Below are 25,480 nucleotides of genomic sequence, written 5' to 3'. Positions count from 1 at the left end.
CCGAGAGCATTTTAACCTGATGGAAGGCATTCTGATGGCGAGGTACCGGTTCTACACCTACAAAAGGTCTGAAGGCCAGGAAATGGCAAGTTATGTCGCCGAGCTAAGTGCATTGCAAATTTGAAGGACATTTGGAGCACATACTCCGAGACTTTTTCGTACTTGGCATTGTCCACAAAACCATACTTCTCAAATTTTTGACTGTAGAGACACCAACCTTGACCAAGGCCATAGCGATAACCCAGGCATTCATTGCCACAAGTGACGATACGATGCAAATCTCTCAGCACACAAGTGCTGCTACAATTACTGTGAACAAAGTGATTGGCTAACTAACAGAGAACACAGAGTCGGGATAAATGGTTCATTCTCAAGTTGGCAATCAATAACTAGTGGGGTGCTGTGGGGATTAGTGCTGGAACCTAACTATTTACAATCTACATTAACGACTTGGATGAAGGGACCGAGTGTAACGTAGCCAAGTTTGCTGATGATACAAAGATGGGAGGAAAAGCAACGTGTGAGGAGGGACAAAAAACTTGCAAAAGGACATAGATAGGCTAAGTGAGTGGGCAAAGATTTGACAGATGGAGTATAAAATGTAAGGTTATGCACGTTGGCAGAAAAAATCGAAGAGCAAGTTATTATTTAAATGGAGAAAAATTACAAAGTGCTGCAGTACAGCGAGACCTGGGGGTCTTGGTGCATGAAACACAAAAGGTTAGTATGCAGATACAGCAAGTGATCAGGAAGGCCAATGGAATTTTAGCCTTTATTGCAAAGGGGATGGAGTATAAAAGCAGGGAAGTCTTGCTACAGTTATGCAGGGTATTGGTGAGGCCACATCTAGAATATTGTGTAAAATGTTGGTTTCCATATTTAAGAAAGGATATACTTGCTTTGGAGGTAGTTCAGAGAAGGTTCACTAGGTTGATTCCAGAGATGAGGGAGTTAACTTATGACGAAAGGTTGGGTAGTTTGGGTCTCTACTCATTGGAATTCAGAAGAATGAGAGGTGATCTTATCGAAACGTATAAGATTATGAGGGGGCTTGACAATGTGGATACAGAGAGGATGTTTCCACTAATAGGTGAGACTAGAACTAGGGGGCATAATCTTAGAATAAGGGGCCGTCAATTTAAAACTGAGATGAGGAGGAATTTCTTTTCTCAGAGGGTTGTAAATTTGTGGAAATCGCTGCCTCAGAGAGCTGTGGAAGCTGGGACATTGAATAAATTTAAAACAGAGACAGTTTCTCAACCGATAAGGGAATAAAGGGTTATGGAGAGCGGGCAGGTAAGTGGACCCGAGTCCATGATTGGATCAGCCATGATCATATTAAATGGCGGAGCAGGCTCGAGGGGCCGTATGGCATGCTCCTGCTCCTATTTCTTGTTATGTTCTAGCCTTCCGACTCAGGTGGGAGTGCTGCCCACTTCTCCGAGAGAACTCACTCTTGCTGAACTTACAACCAGGGTCCTGAACTTAAGGAAAGGTAACTTCGATGGTTTGAAGCATGAATTGGCTAGAGTAGACTTGCAAATGATATTTAAAGGGTTGACAGTGGATATGCAATGGCAAACATTTAAAGATCACATGGATGAACTTCAGCAATTGTACATCCCTGTCTGGAGTAAGAATAAAATGGGGAAGGTGGCTCAACCCTGGCTAACAAGGGAAATTAAGGATAGTGTTAAATCCAAGGAAGAGGCATATAAATTGGCCAGAAAAAGCAGCAAACCTGAGGACTGGGAGAAATTTAGAATTTAGCAGAGGAGGACAAAGGGTTTAATTAAGAGGGAGAAAATAGAGTATGAGAAGAAGCTTGCCGGGAACATAAAAACTGACTGCAAAAGCTTCTATAAATATGTGAAGTGAAAAAGATTAGTGAAGACAAACGTAGCTCCCTTGCAGTCGGATTCAGGTGAATTTATAATGGGGAACAAACAAATGGCAGACCAATTGAACAAATACTTTGGTTCAGTCTTCACGAAGGAAGATACAAATAACCTTCCAAAAGTACTAGGGGACCGAGGGTCAAGTGAGAGGAGGAACTGAAGGATATCCTTATTAGGTGGGAAATTGTGTTAGGGAAATTGATGGGATTGAAGGCCGATAAATCCCCGGGGCCAGATAGTCTGCATCCCAGAGTACTTAAGGAAGTGGCCCTAGAAATAGTGGATGCATTGGTAATCATTTTCCAACAGTCTATCAACTCTGGATAAGTTCCTGTGGACTGGAGGGTAGCTAATGTAACACCACTTTTTAAAAATGGAGGGCGAGAGAAAATGGGTAATTATAGACCGGTTAGCCTGACATCAGTCGTGGGGAAAATGTTGGAATCAATTATTAAGGATGAAATAGCAGCACATTTGGAAAGCAGTGACAGGATCGGTCCAAGTCAGCTTGGATTTATGAAGGGGAAATCATGCTTGACAAATCTTCTGGAATTTTTTGAGGATGTAGTTAGTAGAGTGGACAAGGGAGAATCAGTGGATGTGGTGTATTTGGATTTTCAAAAGGCTTTTGACAAGGTCCCACACAAGAGATTGGTATGTAAAATCAAAGCACATGGTATTGGGGGTAATATACTGATGTGGATCGAGAACTGGTTGGCAGACAGGAAGCAGAGAGTTGGGATAAATGGGTCCTTTTCAGAATGGCAGGCAGTGACTCGTGGAGTGCCGCAGGGCTCAGTGCTGGGACCCCAGCTCGTTACAATATACAACAATGATTTGGATGAAGGAATTGAGTGTAATATCTCCAAATTTGCAGATGACACTAAACTGGGTGGCGGTGTGAGCTGTGAGGGGTCGCTAAGAGGCTGCAGGGTGACTTGGACAGGTTAGGTGAGTGAGCAGATGCATGGCAGATGCAGTACAATGTGGATAAATGTGAGGTTATCCACTTTGGGGGCAAAAACGCAAAGACAGAATATTATCTGAATGGTGGCAGATTAGGAAAAGAGGAGGTGCAACGAGACCTGGGTGTCATGGTTCATCAGTCATTGAAAGCTGGCCAGGTGCAGCAGGTGGTAAAGAAGGCAAATGGTATGTTGGCCTTCATAGCAATGGAATTTGAGTATAGGAACAGGGAGGTCTTACTGCAGTTGTACAGCACCTTGGTGAGGCCTCACTTGGAATATTGTGTTCAATTTTGGTCTCTTAATCTGAGGAAGGACGTTCTTGCTATTGAGGAAGTGCAGCAAAGGTTCACCAGACTGATTCCCGGGATGGTCGGACTGACATATGAGGAGAGACTGGATCAGCTGGGCCTTTATACATTGGAGTTTAGAAGGATGAGAGGGGATCTCATAGAAACATACAAAATTCTGACGGGACGGGACAGGTTAGATGCGGGTAGATTGTTCCCAATATTGGGGAAGTCCAGAACCAGGGAACACAGTCTTAGGATAAGGGGTAGGCCTATTAGGACTGAGATGAGGACAAACTTCTTCACTCAGAGTTGTTAACCTGTGGAATTCCCTGCCGCAGAGAGTTGTTGATGCCAGTTCATTGGATATATTCAAGAGGGAGTTAGATATGGCCTTTACGGCTAAAGGGATTAAGGGGTATGGAGAGAAAGCAGGAAAGGGGTACTGAGGGAATGATCAGCCATGACCTTATTGAATGGTGGTGCAGGCTCGAAGGGCCGAATGGCCTACTCCTGCACCTATTTTCTATGTTTCTGTGTCTCTACTGCCTGATGTGAATTACTGACCGGCTTGCTTTTTGCCCACCAGATGCCAGGTTGCTCTGTATTTAATGACGTACACTAACAGTGTTGAACAGGAAGGGAGGAATTGTATGTGGGAGTGTTATAGCTGGAATATTCTGGCCGGTGATCTTGTACATTATTGCACGCTGCACATGCTGAGAATGCCATTGCCAGAATGTGGTTTGAAACTGTAGACCTGTTGGAGAGAAGCCCCAACTCTTGAGACAAGGCGAGGCTTTCAAGTATAGGCTTTAGGGAAGACAGTAAAAGACAATTCAATAGATACATTTAATCATGTTATTGTGAGAGGGTCTTCATATTTAGAATTTTATATTATGTTTAAACTTTATTTCTGACATTAGAAAATTAATTTATGGCGAATAAATTGCAATTATTATTGGTCAGTCAGTGGTCAGCGGAAAATGAACGGCGCTCACCGTTCATTACACTTAAGGTTAAACATTTGTTTGCTTAGCACCACCCGTTAGTGCCCAAGAGGCAGGGGGTGGGGGGGCACTAGAACATAAGAATATAGAAATAGAAGCAGGAGTCGGCCATTTGTCCCCGCAAGCCTGCTCCGCCATTTAATCAGATCATGGCTGATTTGATCTTGGGCTCAGCTACACTTCTCCGCCCACTCCCCATAATCCTTATCATTGAAACATATACTTGCATTGGAGGTAGTTCAGAGAAGATTCACTCATTTGATTCCTGAGGTGAAGGGATTGACTTATGAAGAAAGGTTGAGCAGGTTGGGCCTATACACGTTGAAGTTCAGAAGAATGAGAGATGATCTTATTAAGACATATAAAATAATGAGGGGGCTGGACAAGGTAAATGCAGAGAGGATGTTTCCACTCATGGAGTTATCTAGAACTAGGGTACATAGTTTTCGAATAAGGGGTCGCCCATTTAAAACTGAGATGAGGAGGAATTTCTTCTCTCGGTTGTACATCTGTGGAATTCTCTGTGCCAGAGAGCTGAGGAGGCTGGGTCATTGAATATATTTAAAGCGGAGATAGCAGAATTTTGAGCGATAAGGGAGTAAATGCATATGGGGAGCGGGCTGAAAAGTTGAGCTGAGCCAATAATCAGATCAGCCATGATCTTATTGAATGGCGGACCAGGTTCGAGAGGCCCTTTGGCCTACTCCTGTTCCTATTTCCTATGTCTCTTATATTTACACAGTACCAGATCTAAGATAGCCTGCTCCCTGGTTGTTTCCACAATGTACTGTCCAAGGAAACCATCCCAGATACACTCTATGAATTCTTCCTCAAGGCTATCGTGCCCAATTTGATTTGTCCAATCAATATATAGAGTAAAATCACCCATGATTATTGCCGGAACTTTCTTACAAGATTCCAATACTGCTTTATTTATGCTCTGCCCAACAGTGTAGTTTCTGTTAGGGGGCCTATAGACTATGCCCACCAATAACTTCTTCCCCTTATTGTTTCTTATCTCCACCCAAATTGATTCTACATCTTGATCTTCTGAGCCAATATCATTTCTCATTACTGCACTGATCCCATCCTTTATTAACAGAGCTACCCCACCTCCTTTTCCATTCTGTCCATCCTTCCGAATTGTCAAAAATCCCTGAATTTTCAGTTCCCAGCCTTGGTCACCTTGCAACCATGGCTCTGTAATGGTTATCAGATCGTACCCATTTATATCTATTTGTGCCGTCAATTCATCTGTCTTGTTACAAATGCTGCGTGCATTCATATAAAGTGCTTTTGATTTTGTCTTTTACCATTTTCCCTGCTTTGACCTCACTTTCTGATACATTTATGTTTATAAATTCTGTCCCTTCCTGTCACACTCTGGTTATCATTTCCCCCATCGCTCCCCTGCTCTACTGCCTTCTAGCCGCTAAGCACTTGCTGCCCGAGTGCCGCGCTGTCGGTGCCTGCCGTGAACCTCAGTGGTGGTTTAGCAGCGGCGCTATCAGTTAACGCCGTGCACTCTAGCACCACCCACTTGGTGACGTCATGGGTGTACAACGCCACGTTAGTGCCGCGATCCTGAACTTCACTCCTTTCGCCTGCCGTAGCGCCTGGCACTGTCACCGACAGGGAGAGCGGGTGTTCCATGGAAGCTCCTGGGGCGATGTTATAGAGCAGGAGCCTGTGGCTGGTCAGTTGTAAAATCTTTTAACATTGCCGTGATTCTGTGAGGTCGCACATACTGCTGCCGATGTTTCCAACGCTCCCTTCACCTTTCTGTCATTTTTCAGGTTTCCGAGCACCAGACCTTCATTATCCATGCAGTGCTACCACCCCTAGAGCCCTCAAAGTAGCGTAGAACGCTTCCCTAAGTGCTCCGCTCCCCTCTTGGGGCGCTACTAGTGAATATCCCGTTTGGACATGGTAAACATCGCCCGGCACTAATATTAGAACAGATTTTTAGGCCCAAGACTCTCTGTGGGCTTTTGCACTGTAACTTGCGGTAATCAGAGAGTAAAAACAGCGCGGTGCCCTCGACAGGGGATCTAGGACCTGTTTGAACACACCGTGATTCCTCCCGCAAAATCTGCACCATTATAAAAAAAAGTATTATGAGTAATTGGATTGGTTAACAAATCATGACAGTGAAATGTTGGGTTTTTTCGATATAAAATGTTGACATGGGCCTTGAATTTTCTCGCAATCCTCAGCACTTGCACCATTATTGTGCTAAAAAAGAGCGAGGAAATTGTTTTTTTGACACATTTATGTACTGTGGGAAAACTCTCCATCCTCTCCAGAGGTTTTCGGGCCCGAGGACCATGGGAAGTAGATGGTGCCAATAAGTGTTCACCCATGTCCCTGATTACAGAAACAGGAAGGGTTTATTTAAACTCAATATTGCAGATTTGTGACCAGTCTTGAGTTTCATCGAACAATAAAAGTGTGCCGGAGCTGAGCTACCTTCGGTGGACTGGATTGAATCGGTTTGGAGAATATAAAGGAGCAAAGCAAGTGCTGGTCATCCTGAGACAAGGGGCACTCCATCACACATGGTGCAGTGAGAGTTTCAGCCCCTATCGGCCACTGGAGAACCAGTTAAAATGGAAGAATAGAAATGTTGTCCTGAAGTTGTGAACTGGCTGTCAGAGTTACAGCAGCAGCAGTTATTTCTCCAGATGTTTGAACACTCAAAGGACTGACACCATCGACCACAACAGACCCAGAAGGTTTAGCAGGCTGCTCTAACACTATCTAGCAAGATGCCCATTGAACACCACCTTCCTACAGTGCCTATACTTTATAAGCCTATTATAAAGTCCAGTCGTAGCCCGAGAATCACCTGCAACTACTTCTTTTCCCTAACCACCGACTCCATCCCTCTCCTGGCAACTGTCTGAGGCTGGACCAGACCGCTCGCAACCTTGGTGTCGCACTTGACCCCGAGATGAGCTTCTGACCACATATCCGCACCATCACCAAGATCGTCAACTTCAACCTCTGTAGCATCGTCAGACTCTGCCCCTGCCTCAGCTTATCTGTTGTTGAAACCTCCCATCCATGCCTTTGTTACCTCTAGACTTTACCCTTGTGCTCGTGACCTAAATTGGCTCCTGGTCTGTTAATGCCTCAAAAATTCTCATCCTTGTTTTCAAATCCCTCATCCCTCCCTGAATTCCACCAGCCCTACAACCCTCCGAGATCTCAGCGCTCCTCCAATTCTGGCCTCTTGTGCAACCTCGATTTCAATCGCTCCAACATTGGCGGCCATGCCTTCAGCTGCCTTGGCCCTAAGCACTAGAATTCCCTCCCTAAACCTCTCCGCCGCTCGACCTCTCTCTCCTCCTTAAAACCTACTACTTTGACCAAGCGCAGTGTCACATTTTGTTTGATAATGCTCCTGTGAAGTGTCTTGGGACGTTTTACTATGTTACAGGTGCAAGTTGTTATTATGCATGTGATTCCTCTGAGGGCTACTGCCAGGAATAAAATCAGAAAATGCTGGAAACATTCAGCAGGTCAGAGCATCTACGGAGAGAGAAACAGAGTTAACGTTTCAGGTTGATGGTCCTTCGTCAGTTCTGACCTGCTGAGTATTTCCAGCATTTTCTGTTTTGATTTCAGATTTCCAGCATCCGCAGTGTTGTGCTTTTGAGTCGCTGACAGGGTTTTCTGTACATGTTGAACCTCCCTTATCCAGAACCCTGGAAACCTGGCCTGTTCTGCATAAGGGATTTTTCCGGATGAGGGGTGGTCATGTTAAATTGGATGGTACAGGTACTGAGCAAGGGGATATCAGGGCTGGCTGGCTTGGGGCTGGGAGTGCGGCAGAGAGATCATGGGGCGGGGGGGGTGGATCGCGGAGTCAGGCCAACGATTGCTGGAGTCGGCAGCGAGGAAGGACTTCAATTTGTTCATGTAGGACTTCTGAGCATGTGCCACCGGTGGCCGGGAATGGTTCTGGACGAGGGGTGGCTCTGGATACGGGAGTTCTGGATAAGAACATAATAACATCATAAATAGGAGCAGGAGTAGGCCATACGGCACCTCAAGCCTGCTCTGCCATTTAATACGATCTTGGCTGATCCGATCATGGTCTCAGATCCACTTCCCTGCCCGTTCCCCATAACCCCTTATTCCCTTATCGGTTCACAAACTGTCTATCTCTATCGTAAATTTATTCAGTGTCCCAGCTTCAATAGCTCTCTGAGGCAGTGAATTCCACAGTTTTACAACCCTCTGAGGAAATAAATTTTTCCTCATCTCAGTTTTAAAACGGCCCCTTATTTTAAGATTATGCCCCCTAGTTCTAGTCTCCCCTATCAGTGGAAACATTCTCTCTGTATCTACCTTGTCAAGCCCCCTCATCATCTTATACATTTCGATAAGATCACCTCTCAATTCCAATGATTAGAGACCCAACCTACTCAACCTTTCCACATAGGTTAACCCTCTCATCTCCGGAATCAACCTTGTGAACCTTCTCTGAACTGCCGCCAAAGCAAGTATATCCTTTCATAAATATTCCAGGTGTGGCCTCACCAATTCCTGTATAACTGTAGCAAGACTTCCCTACTTTTATACTCCATCCCCTTTGCAATAAAAACCAAGATTACATTGGCCTTCCTGATCACTTGCTGTACTGTAGCACTTTGCAATCTTTCTCCATTTAAATAATAACTTGCTCTTTGATTTTTTTCTGCCAAAGTACGTGACCTCACACTTTCCAACATTATACTCCATCTGCCAAATTTTTACCCACTCACTTAGCCTGTCTACATTCTTTTGCAGATTTTTTGTGTCCTCCTCACCCATTGCTTTTCCTCCCATCTTTGTATCGTCAGCAAACTTGGCAACGTGACACTCAGTCCCTTCTTCCAAGTCGGTCCCAGTGGTGTGTGTGGGTCTCACTATCTATCCTGAGACAGGGTCCCAGTGGTATGTGTGGGTCTCACTATCTATCCTGAGACAGGGTCCCAGTGGTGTGTGTGGGTCTCACTATCTATCCTGAGACAGGGTCCCAGTGGTGTGTGTGGGTCTCACTATCTATCCTGAGACAGGGTCCCAGTGGTGTATGTGGGTCTCACTATCTATCCTGAGACAGGGTCCCAGTGGTGTGTGTGGGTCCCACTATCTATCCTGAGACAGGGTCCCAGTGGTGTATGTGGGTCTCACTATCTATCCTGAGACAGGGTCCCAGTGGTGTATGTGGGTCTCACTATCTATCCTGAGACAGGGTCCCAGTGGTGTGTGGGGGAGGGGACGTGGGGGAGGGGGGATGTGGGTGGGGGAGGGGACATGGGGGAAGGGGGGGGAAGAGGGTTGGGGAGGGGACGTGGGGGAGCAGGATGTGGGTGGGGGAGAGGGGGCGTTGGTGGGGGAGGGGACGTGGGGGAGGGGGAGGGGACGTGGGGGAGGGGGAAGGGACGTGGGGGAGGGGGAAGGGTGATGTGGTTGGGGGGGGACGTGGGGGAGGGGTGATGTGGATGGGGGACGACGTGGGGGAGGGGTGATGTGGGTGGGGGAGAGGACGTGGGGGAGGGGGAGGGGTGATGTGTGTGGGGGAGGGGGAGGGGTGATTGGATGGGGGAGGGGACATGGGGGAGCATTTCTGAATCCCACGAGCTCCACCATCTGGAAGATGGGAACACCACCACATCCAATTTCTCCAGTCACACACCATCCTGACTTCGATGTATATTCATTGTTGCTGGGTCACAATCCAGGAACTCCCTCCCTAAAAGCACGGTGGGAGTACCTTGAAAAGCAACAACTTGCATTTACATAGCACCATTAATGTAGTAAAATGTCCCAAGGTGCTTCACAGGAGCATTATCAACATTTGACACCGAACCACATGAGGAGATATTAGGACAGGTGACCAAAAGCTTGGTCAAACAGGTAGGTTTCAATGAGTGTCTCAGAGGAGGAGAGAGAGGTAGTGAGGTGGAGGGGTTTAGGGAGGATATTCCGGAGTTTAGGGCCTAGGCACACAGACTACTTCGGTCCAACAAGGCAGCCCACCACGACCTTCTCAAGGGCAGCTGGGGATGGGCAATAAATGCAGGGCTTGGCCGCGACACACACATTGCAAAGAATGATTTAAAAAAGCTTCAGATAGTACAGCAGTGGAGAAAGAGGGAATATGAGGTGAGGATGCCAGCCACTGGGGACGCCTGCCCTGCAAACACCACGAATAGATTTTCTCCTTACATCAGGGAACCCAGCGACCCAAAGTACAAGGCCTCATGTCAACACCCTGGCTCCAAGCACTGGTATCTGCGAGACTACATCATTGTTTGTGTGAGGGACCACAAGGACGTGTGCATCACCCGCGCCATGACAGGACTGACAACTGCTGGACGGACAATGTAGCCCCAAAACAATGGTGGCAACAGAAATCGATGCTGGAGTACTCAAAGACCCTGCTAAGAAAGCTCCATTCAGCCAGCATCTCACAACCAACCTGACGACTTCCAGTGAACCGGAGACGCACAGTGTCCACTGTAGTCTGTGTGCCGAGGCCCTAAACTCTGGAATATCCTCCCTAAACCCCTCCGCCTCAAGGCCTCCATAATTAGCACCTGTGAAGAGACACTCGGTCACTCCACCAGGAAACACCAAGACTGGTTCGATGAGTACGACCAGGAGGTCCAGGAGCTAATAAGTCGCAAACACAAGGCATCCTTGAACTGCAAAGAGCATCATAACTCGAGAACAAGAAAGCAGCTCTATCAACGTCTGAAGGTTGACGTCCAAAATAAAACTCGTGACCGAATGAACAAATGGTGGGTGGAAAAAGCACAGGAGATCCAGCAAGTAGCCCACAACCACGACATGCGTGGAATCTTTAGCGCAGTCAAGACCACCTATGGCCCAAGCACCCAAGGTCCTCCCCCACTGTGGGCCAAGAACGGAGACATATTCATTAAGGACAGAGAGGCAGTCAGTGCCCGCTGGAAGGAACACTTCGAAGATCTCCTTAACCAAGAGTCTGTCTTTGACATGAATGTCCTCGACTTCATTCTGCAGCATGCAACCCACCATCACCTCAGCACAACCCCAGCCCGGCATGAGGTTGAAAAGGCCATCCGACAACTGAAGAACAACAAGGTCTCAGGACCAGATGGAATCCCCACCTAAGCACTAAAGCATGGTGGAAAAGTACAATTTGCACAAATCCATGAACTCATTTCTCTTATTTGGAAGGAGGAGAGCATGCCTGGAGCTCTCAGATGCTGTAATCGTGACCATCTTCAAAAAAGGTGACAAGTCCGATATTTAATTCTGAGTATCGGTAAGGGCGATGGTGACTCTGGGCAGTGCAGCCAGAGCCAATTCCAAGGCACCACGGCTGGTTCAGCTGCACAGGGGAGAGAGACGAAGAACAAAAAACTCCGAGTGATAGGGTATTCTATAGTTAGGGGAACAGACAGGCGTTTCTGCGGCTGTACACGTGACTCCCGAATGGTTTTATGCCTCCCTGGTGCCAGGGTCAAGGGTAGGGCCTCAAAGGTAGTCATCTCCGGGTTACTATCAGTGCCACGTGCTAATGAGTGCAAGTATAGAAGGATAGAGAGGATGAACACATGCTGGAAAATTGGTGCAGGAGGGAGGGCTTTAAAGTCGAGGCATTGGGACTGCTTCTGGGGAGATGGGACCTGTACAAACCGCACGGGTTGAACCTCAACAGCGCCGGGACCAATAACCTCGCAGAGAGTTTTGCTGGTGTAGTTGGGGAGAGCTGAAGCTCGCTTGGCAGGGGGATGGGAACCTGAGAACAAATTCAAAAGGGAAGGAAGTAAAGCAGAAGTTGGATAGCAAGAACCTAGAAAGCGAATCTGTAAAACAGAGGAAACAGGGCTTAGTATGTAGTAAGCAAGGAGATCTTCCTGTGCTGAATGGTATATACTTTAATGCAAGGAGTATAGCAAATAAGGCGGATGAGATAAGAGCGTAGATAGACACTTGGGAGTATGACATTATAGCCATGACAGAAACATGGCTGAAAGAGGGGCAGGTTTGGAAGATTAATAATCCTGGCTACAGGATATTTAGACAAGATACAGAAGGGGGTAAAAAGGGGGGGGGGGCGGGGTGGGTTGCAGTATAAATTAAAGTAACTATTACAGCGGTAAGGAGGGATGATATGTTAGAGGGATCATTAACTGAGGCCGTATGGGTGGAATTGAAAAATAAAAAAGGGGCAATCACACAGCTGGGAGTGTATTATAGACCCCCAAACAGTGGGGGGGGGGGAAGATAGAGGAGCAAATATGTAGGCTGTGAAGTCTAAAAACCATAGGGTAGTAATAGTAGGAGATTTTAACTCTGCAAATATTGATTGGGACAAATTTAGTGTGAAGGGTATAGAGGGTGGGGAATTCTTGAAATGCATTGAAGAGAATGTTTTAGTCAGTATGTAACAAGCCCAACACGAGAGGGGGCAGGCTTGGATTTAGTTTTGGGGAATGAAGCTGGGCAAGATGAAGGGGTATTAGTGGGGGAGCATTTGGGTGCTAGTGACCATAATTCAGTCAGATTCAAGTTGGTTATGGATAAGGACAAGAATAGGCCTGAAATAAAAGTTACTAATTGGGAAAAAGCTAATTTTGCTAAGTTAAGGAGTGATTTGTCTATAGTGGACTGGAAACAGCTACTTGTGGGTAAATCGGTGCCAGAATAGTGGGAGGCATTCAAGGAGGAGATCCGAAAGGTTCAGGCCAAACATGTGCCCTAACAGAAAAATGCTGGGAAAAATAATTCTCGAGCCCCCTGGATGTCTAGGGACTTACAGGGGAGGATTAAGAAAAAAAGGGACACTTATGTCACATATCAATGGCTAAATACTTTAGAGGAATATAGAAAGATAAGAGGTAAAATTAAAAAGGATATTAGGAATGCTAAGAGAGAGCACGAGAAATTCTTGGCCAGTAAAATTAAGGAAAACCCTAAGATGTTCTATAAATATATTAAGAGTAAGAGGGTAACTAAGGAAAGGGTATTAGAGACCATGAGGGTAATCTCTGTGAGGAGGCAGAAGATGTTGATAGGATTCTTAATGAATACTTGCCATCTGTTTCCTCAAAGGAAAGCGGTAATGCAGATACTGCTATCGAGGAGGAGTGTGATATTCTGGATGAATATAGTGAGAGAGGAAGTATTTAGGGGTTTAGCAGCTTTGAAAGTAGATAAGTCCCCAGGCCCAAATGAAATGCATCTCAGGTTGTTGAGTGAAGTAAAAGAGGAAATAGCAGAGGCCTTGACCATCATTTTCCAGTCCTCTTTGGATATGGGCCAGAGGATTGGAGGACTGCTAATGTAGTACCCTTGTTTAAGAAGGGAGAAAGTGATAGACCGAGTAATTACAGGCCAGTCAGCCTAACGTCAGTGGTGGGAAAATTATTGGAAAAATTCCTGAAAGACAGGATAAATCTGCATTTGGATAGGCAAGGATTAATTAGGGACAGTCAGCACGGATTTGTTAAGGGAAGATCGTGTTTGACTAACCTGATTGAATTTTTTGAGGAGGTAACCAAGAGGGTCGATGAGGGTAGTGCGTACGATTAGCAAGGCTTTTGATAAGGTCCCGCATGGTAGACTGGTCATGAAGGTTAAAGGCCATGGGATCCAAGGCAAAGTGTCAAGTTGGATCCAAAATTGGCTTGGAGGTAGGAAGCAAAGGGTAATGATTGATGGATGTTCTTGTGACTGGAAGGATATTTGTAGTGGGGTTCCGCAGGGCTCAGTACTGGGTCCCTTGCTTTTTGTGGTACAAATCAACGATTTAGATTTGAATATTGGAAGTATGATTAAGAAGTTTGCAGACAACACTAAAATTGGCTGTGTGGTTGATAATGAAGAGGAAAGTCATGGGCTGCAGGAGGATATCAATCTACGGGTCAGGTAGGCAGAGCAGTGGCAAATGGAATTTAATTCAGAGAAGTGTGAGGTGATGCACTTTGGGAGGGCTAATAAGCAAAGGGTATACACATTAAGCGGTAGGCCACTTAATAGTGTAGATGGGCAAAGGGACCTTGGAGTACTTGTCCACAGATCCCTGAAAGTAGCAGGCCAGGTGGATAAGGTAGTTAAGAAGGCATACGGAATGCTTGCCTTTATTGGCCGAGGCATAGAATATAAGAGCAGGGAGGTTATGTTTAATTGTATAATGCTTTGGTTAGGCCACAGCTGGAGTACTGCATGCAGTTCTGGTCGCCGTATTATAAGAAGAACGTGATTGTACGAGAGAGGGTGCAGAGGAGATTTACTAGGATGCTGCCTGGAATGGAGAATCTCAGTTATGAGAACAGATTGGATAGGCTGGGTTTGTTCTAATTGGAACAGAGGAAGTTGAGGGGAGACCTCATCGAGGTGTACAAAATATTGAGGGGCTGGAGATAGTAGATAGTAAGGGTCTATTTCCATTGATGGAGGGGGCTAATACGAGGGGGCAGAGGTTTAAGGTGGTTGGTGGAAGATTTAGAGGGGATTTGTGGGAGGGTTCTTCTTTACACAGAGGGTTGTGGGGATCTGGAACTCGATGCCTGGAAGAGTGGTGGATGCAGAAACCCTCACCACTTTTAAGAGATGGTTGGATGGGCACTTAAATATAAGAGCAGGGAGGACCAAGAGCTGGTAATTGGGATTAGACTTGATGACCTTTTGTTGGTCGGCGCAGATATAATGGTAAGTACTGCAGGGAATAGAATACGGCCAGGGTGATCTCCTGGACTCGTTTCGATCGCCTGGATGGGTCGGAGAGGAATTTTCCCAGATATTTTCTCCCTAAATTGGCCTGGGTTTTTATCTGGATTTTGCCTCTCCCAGGAGATCACATGGCTCCAGTTGGGGTGGAGTGTCGATGTTTTTAGTATAAGGGGTGTTGCAGTACTGTGTGGTGGACTGGTTGGACTGGGTGCTCTTTGTCTTTCCGTTATTGTTCATGGGTTTGTATGTAACCTTTAGGCTGCTGACGAAGGGCCGTGCGGCTCTTTGTCGTCTGCTGCAGACACGATGGGACGGAATGTCCTCCTTCTGCGCTGTAAATTTCTGTTTCTAAGCTTTTCTGTGGTTCAGTTGAAATTGTGCTTTATAATGCTCCTGTGAAGCATCTTGGAACGTTGTACCCTGTTGAAGGTGCTATATAGATACCAGTTGTTCTTGTTGTTAACTTACATTAAGTGGTTTTGCTGCATCAAATATTGAGGTTTTTGTAAAGTTTAATTTTTTCTGACATTTACTTGCATCAGTGAAATGAAAAATAAAAAGCTTCTGCTGAATAATGTGTGAGAAACTTGTTCACAACGATATAAAGATCAAGCTCGAGAGCTAAGCACATAAACCACAGACTTTACACAGTATTTCCTTTGGCCCCTGCCCATTTCTCAGCCTATTTCCTCAACTCAGGCCCACGTTTGATTCTGCAAACCATATTAGGTTAAAATGTGAAGGCTGAGACTGCGATTGGCACGTCTCCCATGGGCATGTTATTCCGATCGTAAAATAGGAGCGAGGTGCAATTAGAAACATAGAAACATAGAAAATAGGTGCAGGAGTAGGCCATTCGGCCCTTCTAGCCTGCACCGCCATTCAATGAGTTCATGGCTGAACATGCAACTTCAGTACCCCATTCCTGCTTTCTCGCCATACCCCTTGATCCCCCTACTAGTAAGGACTACATCTAACTCCTTTTTGAATATATTTAGTGAATTGGCCTCAACAACTTTCTGTGGCAGAGAATTCCACAGGTTCACCACTCTCTGGGTGAAGAAGTTCCTCCTCATCTCGGTCCTAAATGGCTTACCCCTTATCCTTAGACTGTGTCCCCTGGTTCTGGACTTCCCCAACATTGGGAACATTCTTCCTGCATCCAACCTGTCTAACCCCTTCAGAATCTTAAACGTTTCTATGAGGTCCCCTCTCATTCTTCTGAACTCCAGTGAATACAAGCCCAGTTGATCCAGTCTTTCTTGATAGGTCAGTCCCGCCATCCCGGGAATCAGTCTGGTGAACCTACGCTGCACTCCCTCAATAGCAAGAATGTCCTTCCTCAGGTTAGGAGACCAAAACTGTACACAATACTCCAGGTGTGGCCTCACCAAGGCCCTGTACAACTGTAGCAACACGTCCCTGCCTCTGTACTCAAATCCCCTCGCTATGAAGGCCAACATGCCATTTGCTTTCTTAACCGCCTGCTGTACCTGCATGCCAACCTTCAATGACTGATGTACCATGACACCCAGGTGTCTTTGCACCTCCCCTTTTCCTAATCTGTCACCATTCAGATAATAGTCTGTCTCTCTGTTTTTACCACCAAAGTGGATAACCTCACATTTATCCACATTATACTTCATCTGCCATGCCTTTGCCCACTCACCTAACCTATCCAAGTCGTTCTGCAGCCTCATAGCATCCTCCTCGCAGCTCACACTGCCACCCAACTTAGTGTCATCCGCAAATTTGGAGATACTACATTTAATCCCCTCGTCTAAATCATTAATGTACAGTGTAAACAGCTGGGGCCCCAGCACAGAGCCTTGCGGTACCCCACTAGTCACTGCCTGCCATTCTGAAAAGTCCCCATTTACTCCTACTCTTTGTTTCCTGTCTGACAACCAGTTCTCAATCCATGTCAGCACACTACCCCCAATCCCATGTGCTTTAACTTTGCACATCAATCTCTTGTGTGGGACCTTGTCGAAAGCCTTCTGAAAGTCCAAATATACCACATCAACTGGTTCTCCCTTGTCCACTCTACTGGAAACATCCTCAAAAAATTCCAAAAGATTTGTCAAGCATGATTTCCCTTTCACAAATCCATGCTGACTTGGACCTATCATGTCACCTCTTTCCAAATGCACTGCTATGACATCCTTAATAATTGATTCCATCATTTTACCCACTACCGATGTCAGGCTGACCGGTCTATAATTCCCTGTTTTCTCTCTCCCTCCTTTTTTAAAAAGTGAGGTTACATTGGCTACCCTCCACTCCATAGGAACTGATCCAGAGTCAATGGAATGTTGGAAAATGACTGTCAATGCATCCACTATTTCCAAGGCCACCTCCTTAAGTACTCTGGGATGCAGTCCATCAGGCCCTGGGGACTTATCGGCCTTCAATCCCATCAATTTCCCCAACACAATTTCCCGACTAATAAGGATTTCCCTCAGTTCCTCCTCCTTACTAGACCCTCTGACTTCTTTTATATCCGGAAGGTTGTTTGTGTCCTCCTTAGTGAATACCGAACCAAAGTACTTGTTCAATTGGTCCGCCATTTCTTTGTTCCCCGTTATGACTTCCCCCGATTCTGACTGCAGGGGACCTACGTTTGTCTTTACTAACCTTTTTCCCTTTACATATCTATAGAAACTTTTGCAATCCGTCTTAATGTTCCCTGCAAGCTTCTTCTCGTACTCCATTTTCCCTGCCCTAATCAAACCCTTTGTCCTCCTCTGCTGAGTTCTAAATTTCTCCCAGTCCCCGGGTTCGCTGCTATTTCTGGCCAATTTGTATGCCACTTCCTTGGCTTTAATACTATCCCTGATTTCCCTTGATAGCCACGGTTGAGCCACCTTCCCTTTTTTATTTTTACGGCAGACAGGAATGTACAATTGTTGTAGTTCATCCATGCGGTCTCTAAATGTCTGCCATTGCCCATCCACAGTCAACCCCTTAAGTATCATTCGCCAATCTATCCTAGCCAATTCACGCCTCATACCTTCAAAGTTACCCTTCTTTAAGTTCTGCACCATGGTCTCTGAATTAACTGTTTCATTCTCCATCCTAATGCAGAATTCCACCATATTATGGTCACTCTTCCCCAAGGGGCCTCGCACAACGAGATTGCTAATTAATCGACAAAAATAATCAGTTTCAATGAACAAAAGTTTCAAATTCAGGAACAGTCATACCCATCCTTCGCTTTGAAGCCCAGACTGATATTAAGCAAATATTATAAAGGTGCCGCTGACCATTGAATGAAACTGTCACTCACAGCCTAGTTCAAAGATACCCATTTTCACCCCCTCCCCCCACATGAGGAATTATCTTCATAGTAAATGATCTACTACACTTACAGACCCAGGGATAATCTTGAAGTGGAGCATTCATCGGGCAGGTGATGGGCGGAGAGATCCTAAAATAGTGAGTATACTTTCTCCCCTTGTAAGAGACCTTCCTCAGGCTGCACGTGGAACACTGTGTCAGTTTTGGTATCCTCACATGGTGGGTGATTTTGAGGCTTTGCAAAGGGTGCAGAGGAGGGCCACTTGACTAGTTCCCAGTTTAAAGTTTCCTAGTTATCAAGGTAGGCTCAACGAGCTGGGACTCTACATATTGGAGAAGACTTAGGGCTGATCTAATCAAGGTTTATAAGATAATGAAGGGAAGCGATTATGTTCGAGTTGACAGTTTGTTCCAATTACAAAGGTTAGGGAGGACCAGGGGTCACGATGTGAAATTTTGTAAGGCCAGATCGAGGTTAGATGTTAGGAGGTGGTTCTTTGCCCAGGGAACAGTGGACCCTGGCCTTCATAGCTAGGGGATTTGAGTACTTGAGCAGGGAGGTCTTACTGCAGTTGTACAGGACCTTGGTGAGGCCTCACCTGGAATATTGTGTTCAGTTTTGGTCTCCGAATCTGAGGAAGGGCGTTCTTGCTATTTAGGGAGTTTAGCGAAGGTTCATCAGACTAATTCCTGGGATGGCAGGACTGACGCATGAGAAAAGACTGGATCAACTGGGCCTTTATACATTGGGGTTTAGAAGGATGAGAGGGAATCTCATAGAAACAGACAAGATTCTGACGGGACGGGACAGGTTAGATGCAGGTAGAATGTTCCCGATGTAGGAGAAATCCAGAACCAGGGGACACAGTTTTAGGATAAGGGGTAGGCCAATTAGGACTGAGATGAGGAGAAACTTCTTCACTCAGAGTTGTTAACCTGTGGAATTCCCTGCCGTAGAGAGTTGTTGATGCCCGTTCATTGGATATATTCAAGAAGGAGTTAGATATGGCCCTTAGGGCTAAGGAGATCAAGGGATATGGAGAGAAAGCAGGAAAGGGGTACTGAGGGAATGATCAGCCATTGAATGGTGGTGCAGGCTCGAAGGGCCGAATGGCCTACTCCTGCGCCTATTTTCTATGTTTCTACCCTGGAACAGACTGCTGGCTCATGCGATGGACACGGATTCACTGAATTTCTTCAAGCGAGAGCTGAACCTGTTTCTGGTTGGGGTGGAGATCACCTCATACAATAGGTAGGTACTGCAAGAAATTATCAGGGCCAACGTGATCTCCCGGATTAGTTTCGATCACCTGGGGGCAGGGGGCGGAGAGGAATTTCCCGCATTTTTCCCTCATTTGGCCTGGGTTTCTTTCTGTTTTTTCACCTCTCCCAGGAGATGACATGGTTTTGAGTGGGGTGGAGTGTATATATTGTGGTACACAAGGTATCACAATTGTGTGGGACAGGCTGGATGGAGCAGTAGGTCTTTTCCTGTCCGTCATTGTTCGAGATCTCTGCGTTCCTCTAATTCTGCCCTCTTGAGCATCCCCGATTATAATCACTCAACCATTGGTGGCCATACCTTCTGTTGCCTGGGCCCTAAGCTCTAGAACTCCCTGTCTAAACCTCTCTGCCTCTCTTTCCTCCTTCAAGACAATCCTTAAAACCTACCTCTTTGAACAAGCTTTTGATCACCTGCGCTAATTTCTCCTTATGTGGCTTGGTGTCAATTTTTATTGTCTCATAATACTCCTGTGAAGCACCTTGGGATGTTTCACTGTGTTAAAGGTGCTATATAAATACCAGTTGTTGTTGTTGTTGAGGTAGGCTGTAAGAAGCCGGATTCATTTTCAGGGTCAGGCCTCATTTGCATGGAACCACCAAGCTGAAGGCACGTTATAATTAATCATATGGTAGCTCGCCATTTTGGGAGGGAGGGGTTCGAAATCTGGGGAGTCAAGTTGGCAGAAAAGTATTCAGGGGGAGGAGTAGGTTGATCAGTCTGGCAGCAGCTAAGTCGAAGTTCAGGAGGCTTTTTGGGAGGTGCAGGAAGAATAAATATTGTTGCAGATGTTGGTGCTGGACTCCTCCCACTTGTTCATCCTCTCAACCACATGCGTGGAAAGTGTCTCCACCAGCTGCTCACGAGACTGATGCTCCCAAATCATTGGCCTGGGCCGTTCGTGGAGGACTGTTGTTTCTCCTCCTGCCATGGTGGAACGGTACTGATCCTCTCTTCCACTCCTCGGTCTTCATTCTCACTAGTGGTTCGCCTGGTGATAACCCTTCTCACTGTCCAGTGCCTCACTAATGGGCGTATCAGTGCTGATGCTCGGACAGGTAAGATGCCAGGATGGAATTAGTGAGGATGCAACATGGAAGCAGCTGGACATAGGGGCAAAGGTGGCATGTGGGCCCAAGCAGAGGTGCCATCGTTACCGTTAATGTGAGCTTCCCCTTCTGCCCCTTTGTGCTGGGTGCCCATTTGAAGTATTTCTTCACTCATTTCCCTCAAGATCCTGAGATGGAAACCATCCACCTACCTTAAGTTTAAGTTGTGTGTTGTGTCCAATCTGTGTGTGAATAATAACCCCCACCTCTGCTGGTTCTACATCTCAATAACCACCTCCTCTATGAAAGCTGAGACAAAGGCCTTATGTCATATCGCTTTCATTCCCACCCTCCCACGACGACCTTTGCCTCCCCCATCTCTCAGTAGCCCTGACTACCTGCTCACTACCCAATATGCTTGTTGAAGCCTTTTTATTTCCTTTATGTTTTTATTGCTAGTTAACTCTGTTACTCTCTTATTTATCCTTTTGTAGCTGTCCTGTATTCATTATATTGGTTCGTAAACCTTGCATCACTTTCTTTCATCAGCTTGGCTTCCCTGGAACCACATTTTGAAGATTGGAAGATGTAAAAGGTACTGTTGACAATGGGTAGAAACACTCAGTTCCTCTGGTGGGAGCAGGAGCTGGGAAAATAACTGCAGTTAAGGAGTTAGACCAGAATTCGGAATTTGCTTCCAAGCTGCCTTACGCACAACCCAATTATTGTATTATCCTTTTCATTTAGTATCACTGAAGTCTTGTCAGCCTGTTTGCTTTGATATCTGTCCCTCCTCCCTCTACGTACCACCTGATGATTTGTCACAAGTAACTGGTGTCACCAAGTAACATCTGCTTATCTGATAGATTATAGTGTCTGATAGATTAGTGGCTGTAGGGGCACGCTTTCCAGTTGGAATGATCTGTAAAATATTCCTGGTTTTCACTCTGACCCTCTGCTCTTCTGTGGGTAGGTACTTGTTCCAGTTTGGTTTGGAAGTAGTGAATGTTTGGTTCAGTATGTTCGACTTTTGATGGGTTCTGTTCCTGATTGCGAAACCGTGTCCTGTTAGACATACATATTCTGCAGTGATCTAGCAATGTGCTGAATTTATTAATATCCAATTTCAACATGTGTGCCTCAGAAGAGGAAGCAGCATTATTATATTGGCAGATTCCATTCAGCGTGCATTTACACCAACTTCTGGTGTGAGACGGGAGCTGGAGTTTGGCTTTAAGTATGACTTGGCTCCTGGCTGCCTGTTTAGGAAAGATCACTGTATCTGTCTGCATAAAAATAACTTGCATTTATATAGCACCTTTAACAGGATATCCAAATGGCGCTCTGGATTAATGTCGGACTTTGACTCTCACTGCACCTCACTCCAGAGTGGAGTTAAATCCTGACACTGGATTTGCAATGGAACTTTAGTTATGCACCAACGTTAAACTTGCGGTGCAAACATTGCCGTGACTGTGTGATCACATCTCTGAGGCTGTGGAAAAAAGGCTTCATTGGACATTATTACTGCCCCACATTCTCCCCTTCAACACTGAGTGGGTGAAACCTGTGCCTTCATTTCAAGTACAGGTTGAACCTCCCTTAAAAACAGATAGCAAGAGTTTCTATAGGTATATAAACAGGAAGAGTGGCTAAAGTAAATGTTGGTCCCTTAGCGGACGCGACCGGGGAATTAGTAATGGGGAACATGGAGATGGCAGAAACTCTGAACAAATATTTTGTATCAGTCTTTACAGTAGAGGACACTAACAATATCCCAACAGTGGATAGTCAAGGGGCAATGGAGGGGGGGAGGGGGCGAAGAACTTAACACAATCACAATGGAGGTGGTACTCAGTAAGATAATGGGTCTAAAGGCAGATAAATCCCCATGACATGATGGCTTGCATCCTAAGCTCTTAAGAGAAGTAGCGGCAGGGATAGTAGATGCACTGGTTGTAATATACCAACATTCCCTGGATTCTGGGGAAGTCCCAGCAGATTGGAAAACTGCAAATGTAACGACCCTATTTTTAAAAAAAAAAGGCAGACAAAAAGCGGGAAACGAGAGACCAGTTAGCCTAACATCTGTGGTTGGGAAAATGTTGGAGTCCATTATTAAAGAAGCAGTAGCAGGACATTTAGAAAAGCATAATTCGGTCAGGCAGAGTCAGCATGGATTTATGAAGGGGAAGTCATGTTTGACAAATTTGCTGGAATTCTTTGAGGATGCAACGAACAGGATGGATGAAGGGGAACCAGTGGATGTGGTGTATTTGGACTTCCAGAAGGCAAGGTGCCACATAAAAGGTTACTGCACAAGATAAAAGTTCACGGGGTTGGGGGTAATATATTAGCATGGATAGAGGATTGGCTAACGAACAGAAAACAGAGAGTCAGGATAAATGGTTCATTCTCGGGTTGACAATCAGTAACTAGTGGGGTGCCACAGGGATCAGTGCCGGGACCACAACTATTTACAATCTATATTAACGACTTGGAAGAAGGGACTGAGTGTCACGTTGCCAAGTTTGCTGACGATACAAAGATGGGAGGAAAAGCAATGGGTGAGGAGGACACAAAAAATCTGCAAAAGAACGTAGACAGGCTAAGTGAGTGGGTAAAAATTTGGCAGATGGAGTATAATGTTGGAAAGTGTGAGGTCACGTACTTTGGCAGAAAAATTCAAAGAGCAAGTTATTATTTAAATGGAGAAAGATTGCAAAGTGCTACAGTACAGCAAGTGATCAGGAAGGCCAATGTAATCTTGTTTTTTATTGCAAAGGGGATGGAGTATAAAAGTAGGGAAGTCTTGCTACAGTTATACAGGATATTGGTGAGGCCACACCTCGAATATTTATGAAAGGATATACTTGCTTTGGCGGCAGTTCAGAGAAGGTTCACAAGGTTGATTCCGGAGATGAGGGGGTTAACCTATGTGGAAAGGTTGAGTAGGTTGGGTCTCTAATCATTGGAATTGAGAGGTGATCTTATCGAAATGTATAAGATGATGAGGGGGCTTGACAAGGTGGATACAGAGAGAATGTTTCCACTGATAGGGGAGACTAGAACTAGGGGGCATAATCTTAGAATAAGGGGCCGTTTTAAAACTGAGATGAGGAAAAATTTATTTCCTCAGAGGGTTGTAAAACTGTGGAATTCACTGCCTCAGAGAGCTATTGAAGCTGGGACACTGAATAAATTTACGATAGAGATAGACAGTTTTTGAACCGATAAGGGAATAAGGGGTTATGGGGAACGGGCAGGGAAGTGGATCTGAGACCATGATCGGATCAGCCAAGATCGTATTAAATGGCAGAGCAGGCTTGAGGTGCCGTATGGCCTACTCCTGCTCCTATTTATGATGTTATTATGTTCTTATCCAGAACTCCCGTATCCAGAGCCACCCCTCGTCCAGAACCATTCCCGGCCACCGGTGGCACATGCTCAGAAGTCCTACATGAACAAATTGAAGTCCTTCCTCGCTGCCGACTCCAGCAATCGTTGGCCTGACCCTGCGATCCAACCCCCGCCCCATGATCTCTCTGCCGCACTCCCAGCCCCAAGCCAGCCAGCCCTGATATCCCCTTGCTCAGTACCTGTACCATCCAATTTAACATGACCACCCCTCATCCGGAAAAATCCCTTATGCAGAACAGGCCAGGTTTCCAGGGTTCTGGATAAGGGAGGTTCAACATGTACAGAAAACCCTGTCAGCGACTCAAAAGCACAACACTGCGGATGCTGGAAATCTGAAATCAAAACAGAAAATGCTGGAAATACTCAGCAGGTCAGAACTGACGAAGGACCATCAACCTGAAACGTTAACTCTGTTTCTCTCTCCGTAGATGCTCTGAACTGCTGAATGTTTCCAGCATTTTCTGATTTTATTCCTGGCAGTAGCCCTCAGAGGATTCACATGCATAACAACAACTTGCACCTGTAACATAGTAAAACATCCCAAGACACTTCACAGGAGCATTATCAAACAAAATGTGATACTGCGCTTGGTCAAAGTAGTAGGTTTTAATGAGGAGAGAGAGGTCGAGCGGCGGAGAGGTTTAGGGAGGGAATTCTAGTGCTTAGGGCCGAGGCAGCTGAAGGCATGGCCGCCAATGTTGGAGCGATTGAAATCGAGGTTGCACAAGAGGCCAGAATTGGAGGAGCGCTGAGATCTCGGAGGGTTGTAGGGCTGGTGGAATTCAGGGAGGGATGAGGGATTTGAAAACAAGGATGAGAATTTTTGAGGCATTAACAGACCAGGAGCCAATTTAGGTCACGAGCACAAGGGTAAAGTCTAGAGGTAACAAAGGCATGGATGGGAGGTTTCAACAACAGATAAGCTGAGGCAGGGGCAGAGTCTGACGATGCTACAGAGGTTGAAGTTGACGATCTTGGTGATGGTGCGGATATGTGGTCAGAAGCTCATCTCGGGGTCAAGTGCGACACCAAGGTTGCGAGCGGTCTGGTCCAGCCTCAGACAGTTGCCAGGAGAGGGATGGAGTCGGTGGTTAGGGAAGAGAAGTAGTTGCAGGTGATTCTCGGGCTACGACTGGACTTTATAATCGGCTTATAAAGTATAGGCACTGTAGGAAGGTGGTGTTCAATGGGCATCTTGCTGGATAGTGTTAGAGCAGCCTGCTAAACCTTCTGGGTCTGTTGTGGTCGATGGTGTCAGTCCTTTGAGTGTTCAAACATCTGGAGAAATAACTGCTGCTGCTGTAACTCTGACAGCCAGTTCACCACTTCAGGACAACATTTCTATTCTTCCATTTTAACTGGTTCTCCAGTGGCCGATAGGGGCTGAAACTCTCACTGCACCATGTGTGATGGAGTGCCCCTTGTCTCAGGATGACCAGCACTTGCTTTGCTCCTTTATATTCTCCAAACCGATTCAATCCAGTCCACCGAAGGTAGCTCAGCTCTGGCGCACTTTTATTGTTCGATGAAACTCAAGACTGGTCACAAAT

At 45.9% G+C, this 25,480-nt stretch overlaps 2 long non-coding RNA genes and 1 pseudogene across 2 annotated transcripts in view; 2 read left to right on the top strand and 1 right to left on the bottom strand.

The window, feature by feature from the left end:
• Positions 1 to 21,043, top strand: part of LOC139245693 (uncharacterized) — a 46,669-nt gene extending 25,626 nt beyond the window's left edge. The window contains exon 3 of the long non-coding RNA XR_011590064.1: positions 21,005 to 21,043. This is a non-coding gene — a long non-coding RNA (uncharacterized lncRNA). The remainder of the gene's footprint in view (positions 1 to 21,004) is intronic.
• The window catches only part of LOC139245695 (uncharacterized), a 369,717-nt gene that overhangs the window by 311,605 nt on the left and 32,632 nt on the right, over positions 1 to 25,480 (bottom strand). The gene's annotated exons all lie outside the window — the stretch shown is intronic.
• LOC139245686 (cell adhesion molecule CEACAM2-like) overlaps positions 1 to 25,480 on the top strand; it is a 142,534-nt pseudogene that overhangs the window by 95,175 nt on the left and 21,879 nt on the right.

Source organism: Pristiophorus japonicus, unplaced genomic scaffold, assembly GCF_044704955.1.
Source record: "Pristiophorus japonicus isolate sPriJap1 unplaced genomic scaffold, sPriJap1.hap1 HAP1_SCAFFOLD_231, whole genome shotgun sequence".
In the NCBI taxonomy this organism is placed as follows: Eukaryota; Metazoa; Chordata; class Chondrichthyes; family Pristiophoridae; genus Pristiophorus; species Pristiophorus japonicus.
The sequence above is the reverse complement of the archived record's forward strand: the minus strand, read 5'-3'. Positions and strand labels throughout refer to the sequence as shown.